Genomic DNA, 6374 nt, shown 5'->3' with positions numbered 1-6374 from the left:
TCAATCATACTCGCTACACTTTTTCTTCGGTCGCATCTACTATACATACATATGTAGTTGCACACGTATGCACATAATATCGCACATATTTACATACACTCTGACCGCTTTGCAACTCTTGTGCTTCTTATCACTCATTCCCGCTTTACAATGCAAATTCATTGAATTAATTCAATTTGTACACAGCAATCATTTATTCAGCTCGTCTTATATAGGAATATGTAAGCTGCAGAGCAAAGCAGTGGGTGGTGTCGGTAATGCAGGTGCATGGCGGTGAAAATGGTAACTTGACTATGTGTTTGTGGTGTGATATTTTCGCTTGACATCTGCTTGCTTATACTGCATGAATGCCAAAGTATGGGCGTCATATTGTGCCGATCGCAGCATGTCTGGGTTTATGTGTTTAATGGTGTGCATTAGAGTGACTTGGCAAGTTCGTCAACCTCGTATACAAAAATTAAAAAAAAAAAAAAAAAACAAAGCAATGGCCAAATATTGCAGTCGTCTACTGCAAATATTTAATAGAAGGCAAGTTATAAATATTATTATTATATGTTTTATATATTTTCATAAGCAAGCGTGAAAAGTTCCTAATTTAACACTAATCCCATGTTGTTCCATTTCGATGGGTCGCGCGCGTCCGGCGCTTATTTCTACTATAAAACACCAACAGAAAATTAGAAATAATTGATAAGGTATCTTCTAAGCTTTAACCAAATATATCCGCAGAGACTCGTCCAACATTTTTTATTTTAATAAAATTTTATCCTAAGCAAATGGTATGAAACATGCAACGTGCAGTAGTTTCATAAAAAATTCATGATTTCTCAACGAATTGGCCGAACACGAACGACCCACCGACATGGGATTAGGGTTAATATGTATCAACTATTTATAAAAAATATTACTACGATCAAATATGTAGCTCCAACGAAGGAATTAACAAATTGATTCTACAAAAAGCCTTAATTTAATCCTTATCATCTTTGTTTATTACCCAAAAAATGAATTGAAAGATGAAAATACACATGAAAGAAGGATAACATTATGTACTTAGCCATCAATATTGTAATGCTGCTTATTCTGAATAATCAACACACGCGCAGTTAACGAATTTCACTCCCGCCCACGCAGCCATTTGTACATACATACATACATACATACATACATATGTGCATAAATACATAAAGAACTACATACTCACACAGATGCACACCTCAAATCATGTACTTCATATATAACTTAATCGTTAGTTAGCTGTGGAGGCATGCCACTCATGGGCGCACAGTAAAAAATTGAGCAAAGAAAAGGTTACTAAGGCAGCGTTTCTCGTCGACAATATAAACTTTGCATATCCCCCGGCAGCACAGTGAAGCATTTGGACTTGCATATGCCGTTCACACAACAGTCGGTTATGCGTTGATTTATTTGCATACAAATGCATATCCGCGCAAGGCTGCGAGGACAACAAAATTAAAAAAAATGAAATATCACCTCTTTTAGAAAATGTTTAGTCCTTGGTTTAGCGAAAAAAATTTTCACTGCCTCTAATACCCTCTTAGCAAAAGAGATCAAGAAGCATGAGCTGGCACTCAATGGGAATAATGAAAGAAAAAAATACTTATCGCTAAACATTCACGTGGGCTAATTATTTTTATTTATGCTCAATAAGGTCATAAAAATGCAATAAATAAATATTGAGGCGAATTTCTTAATATCTTGCATTTTACTGAACCTTAATCACCCTGCAATCATGAGAACTCCACAAAGTTGACAGTTGAATTTAAATTTGGATGCAAAACTCTTATGCTCTGATACACAGAAACTGCTGCTCATAGAAATAGTTTAATAAAACTTCATATTCTTTGGTTTTTTGTTTTTCGTTCCTTAAGCACGCCAGAAATAGGAAGAGGAGCTCGGCCAATCACCTAACAGAAGAGTATGCGCCAATTATGTTTTTTGTAAGTAAACGTGAGATCAAGGAGCATGAGCTGACACTCAAAGCGAAAATCGATGACCAAACTCCCCAAAGTTCCTAAACCCATTTTAAACTAAATACAAGCAAGTTTATAGGGATTGCCGCAATCGAGTGGATTTGTTGGGGTTGGTGCAGTTTCAAGAACCACTGCAAATATACATATCTACCCATATATCTGCCATGAAAAGGCTTTTCATAAAAATTTACTGCTCCGTGGAGGTATCTTCGTACTTCTTTGCCTTTCTATGCACATAATGCTAGAACGAATTATGCCCATAATGGGCTATTTGCAAATTTAACCAAAACTCAACCTGTAACGATCTTGATTTTTCTTCGTCTAAAATAATTTTTATTAATATTTTTAATTCGATGCCCTAGTTTAAGTATAATTGTTAACTAGTTTGTAAGAAATTAATATTTTTTCATAGACTAAATATGCAAAATAAATAAATAAATCAAACCATAGGCCGTTAGAAGCCGATATAAAACTATGTAAATATGTATATGCACATATGTATGTGTCTACCTCCATTTGTTTGTATGACAATATCAAGACGCACTCCACAAATCGTTGTTTTCTGGCTCGCCAGATGACTATCTGCATGACGTGGTAGTTCGCCAGAGTACGATTGTCATCTCACAGTAGCATTTTGGAGCAGCATCCCTGCGCAGAAAGCCAAATGATGGCATTGAAAGCCTACCAACTAGTGAAACAGTTGCTTTTATGATGTCAACGGTTAGTGAATCTCACAACAGGCTGTATACAGTGAAATCTCTCTTGGGCGGGCACTCGCCGTCAGTCAGCTTTTGTCCAACCAAGAAAGATGTCCCCTTAAAAGAGCGTAACTTCTCTCGATACATAAAATTTGGTATAAAAAAATGTTGGCTCAAGGGAGGTGTCCGGTTAATAGAGCTGTTCGTTATGATAGGTTACACTGTATATCTAATAACACAGTTTTATAAAATTCTTCCCTGAGGCTGCCCATCAATAAATCGAAGCTGCCGCAGAAAATAACAATCAACCGCGCTCGCTCAGCTTTGTTTAGGATGTTGCCGCTATTTCAACTACTATTTGACTAGTACAACTTTGATGAACTCCGCCGTAGCCGAATGGGTTGGTGCCCGACTACCGTTCGGGAGTGCATAGGTTCGAATCTTCGTGCTTGAAACGGCAAAATTATAGAAAAAGTTTTTCTAATAGCGGTTGCCCTTCAACAGGCAATAGGAAACCTCCGGGTGTATTTCTGCCATGAAAAAGCTGCTCATAAAAAATATCTGCCGTTCGGAGTCAGCTTAAACTGTAGGTCTCTTCATTTGTGAAACAACATCAAGACGCACGCCACAAGTAAGAATAAGAGCTCGGCCAAATACCTAACAGAGGTGCATGCGCCAATTATTTTTTTTATTTTAGCTTCGATGAACAATCAAACTGCACACAATACCAGACATTTATTCAACCTATACTCATTTCTATGCTAAGCTACTTAACTACTTCACGTAAGCTAAGCTGATAGACAGCGCTTACTTTCCCAGCTTCTTGGAGTTTTATTATTTTAATAGCGTAAAATGAGCGTCCTAAGAGACTATTAGATCTTCAAAATTGGATTTAATATCTCTTTGTCAGAAGAGGCAGTAATTGCATAAATATATAATAAGCCATAACTCGCCAGCCAACAATTGGTATTGGAACAGGAGCTGACGTATTCTCCCATTATGGGCGCACCACTGCTGTTAATGTTGTAATACCATAAATATTCCCTATAAATGTCTGGGGAATGCTGCTGGAGTGATAGTCTTTGGCTGCATATAAATCCGCGTTGATCCGATAACGTACAACCTCTGCTTGCTTATGCTTCCAATCGGATCTGATATTTTCTCCAAATAAATATTTCTAAATGGAGCTTACAGACCTCCAGGATGTTCCTCTTTCAGTTTTATTCATATTATTTTATGTACTTGCTCGCCGCCAACTATGCGTGCACCCCCGTTGCACGCTCATGCTTCCAATTGTTCATGTCTTTCACTCGACGACAAACGACGACATCAACAGATCAACAGATCAAGCCCGCTGACAATGCCTGATAAACAGATTTAATTTACGCGATCGCATTATAATCAGATTTAGCGCATTGGAGCCGAGCTCTGGCACCGAGGCGCTACAAAAATCAGCTATACAAACATGTACATGCATACATACATACAATGTAGTGGATACGATAGTAATTGTAGTGCGCACATAGACATTTGTAAAGTGCATTTGTCCGGCACTGCCAAACACCGTTTGGTTGAAGATTTTGTCGTCGAGCAGAGGGCCACCGGGGCAACTCACACCAAATTGAATTTGCGGCGATTGTGTCTGTGTTTTTGGAGCGACTGACGAATTTGCTTGTAAATCAGCTAAACAGTTTAGCATTAACCGCGCCACATAACGTTCCTACGACGAGCACAAGCTTCTACGGATAAAAAATAGAAAAATACTAGTTAAAAGCTGATTCCAAGTTCTCAAAGAGGAATTAGAATATTTAAATTTTTTGCCTGCAACGAGCTAAATGTTGGTTCCCAGGCGATGCAAAAGAGAGAAGTTCAATTAAAAAATATATCGTCAAGCTGTTAGAGGGCTTAACCGTATGCTTGCATCTTAAATCAGGTGAAAAATATGAAACCTTATAAAAAGTGTTAATCAGCATTTCAAATGAGTGGAAACATGAACGAGAATGAATCAAAAAAATCTATACTGTAACGCGGAAAAACAATTCACACAATTGCAATTAAATTTGAATTTGAGTTACATTAAAACAAATTAAAATCATACAAAATAAAAGGAAAATTAAAGCGGACAAAAACAATAGTCCCACTCTCTAGCGACGACATCGCCATTGACAATGAACGCGTGTGACTGATCGCGCTTCAACATAGCGTTTTTTCCAGTTTTTTCACTCATTGTCGGTGTTTATTTTGTTTATTAAGTGGCGGCAATTTTTTGTGCGGGCATTAATTAATTAATCAAAACAATAATTTTTCTTAGTTTAACAATTTTAAACACCTACAATGAAAATTGTAAAAACAAAATAATAAAAATAAAACATGAAAGTAACAACTAAACGGTGTGCCATGTGTGAATTGCTTAAGTGAAAATTTAATAAATTCGAATCATCAACGATAATCAACGAAATGTGCTATTACTTTTTCTCTACACGATCAAATGATCTATTAGACAAATAAAGTAGGGAAGTACCATTCTTACTTATTCAGTGTAACATCCGTTTCAGTCTGGTAAGGTTATGTTTCGGTTTAAATGGCGATATCGTTTGTAGTCTCATTCAGTCAAGATATAAGTCAGAGATATCATATAAAGAACTGTAGAGAAAGAACTGCAATAAACACATCGCTAATCCAAGTGACATTCAAGCGGCACTTAGGGCTTTATCATATTTTTAGCTAATCTGCATGAGTTCTATAATGCGTAGACAGGCCAAACCGACCAGCGGCGCATAATCATATGCACCTCCTCTAGATCACGCGCGACAAAGGCATCAAAGGTAACAAGGAAGCTGTAGATCGGCTAAAGAGGTCGGGACAATTACACCCAGAGGACTTAAGGTCCTCCTAAGCGTGAGGCAATACACCATTCAGGAGGAGCGCAAGAGCGAGGAAAAAAGGCTAAGAAAGTTATACTGGCGCCGCAGTGTTGAGTGATGAAGTCCGTACTGAGAGGTTTAAACGTCATTAAACCGCACAAAGCGTAAACTGAGATCTATTAGAGACATCTTCACGGGCCGCATCGCACCTCGAGAAGAATGGCGAAACACGCTGACTCAATATAGCCAAAAAAAGAGATCACATATCACAATGAACTATTAGATCACTGGGTCTGAAAGAATTATTGTGCAGAAAAGAGAGCAAAGTGGTTCTTTAGGTTGAAGTGGACACCTCCTAACAATAACAAGTGCCTTTGGGAGTTCTTGAATATATTTTGGTACAGAGGTCACATCCTCGTTTTAGTTCAGTTTTACCATACCGCAGTTAAACAGCTTAACTAGTAACAACTGGTTTTTCTTTGTGACACCACGAGAGCTTCAAAGCTCAAATAAATACCTTGTAAGCTATTCGCGCCATGTGTGAATGCTATCATTTAGCCTCATCTACAGTACTTATTAAACCTATGAAAATATTAATACATAATAGGCGGCAGCAATAGTGCCAAGACTGCACTTTAGAGCTAATTAAATTTTCACTAACTAAATTTTTTAGTTTTTAAATTAAATCCTAGGCGAGGGTGTCTCAATAAGTTCCTCAGAACTTAAACATTTTATTTTTGAAAATAATATCTGCTTGGCCACATTTCATTCAACGTTTTTTTTTAATTTTGCTGCCCTTCAAATAATGCAATTCTCGA

This window comes from Anastrepha obliqua, chromosome 2, assembly GCF_027943255.1.
Source record: "Anastrepha obliqua isolate idAnaObli1 chromosome 2, idAnaObli1_1.0, whole genome shotgun sequence".
Lineage (NCBI taxonomy): Eukaryota > Metazoa > Arthropoda > Insecta > Diptera > Tephritidae > Anastrepha > Anastrepha obliqua.
This window is presented reverse-complemented; position numbering follows the sequence as displayed.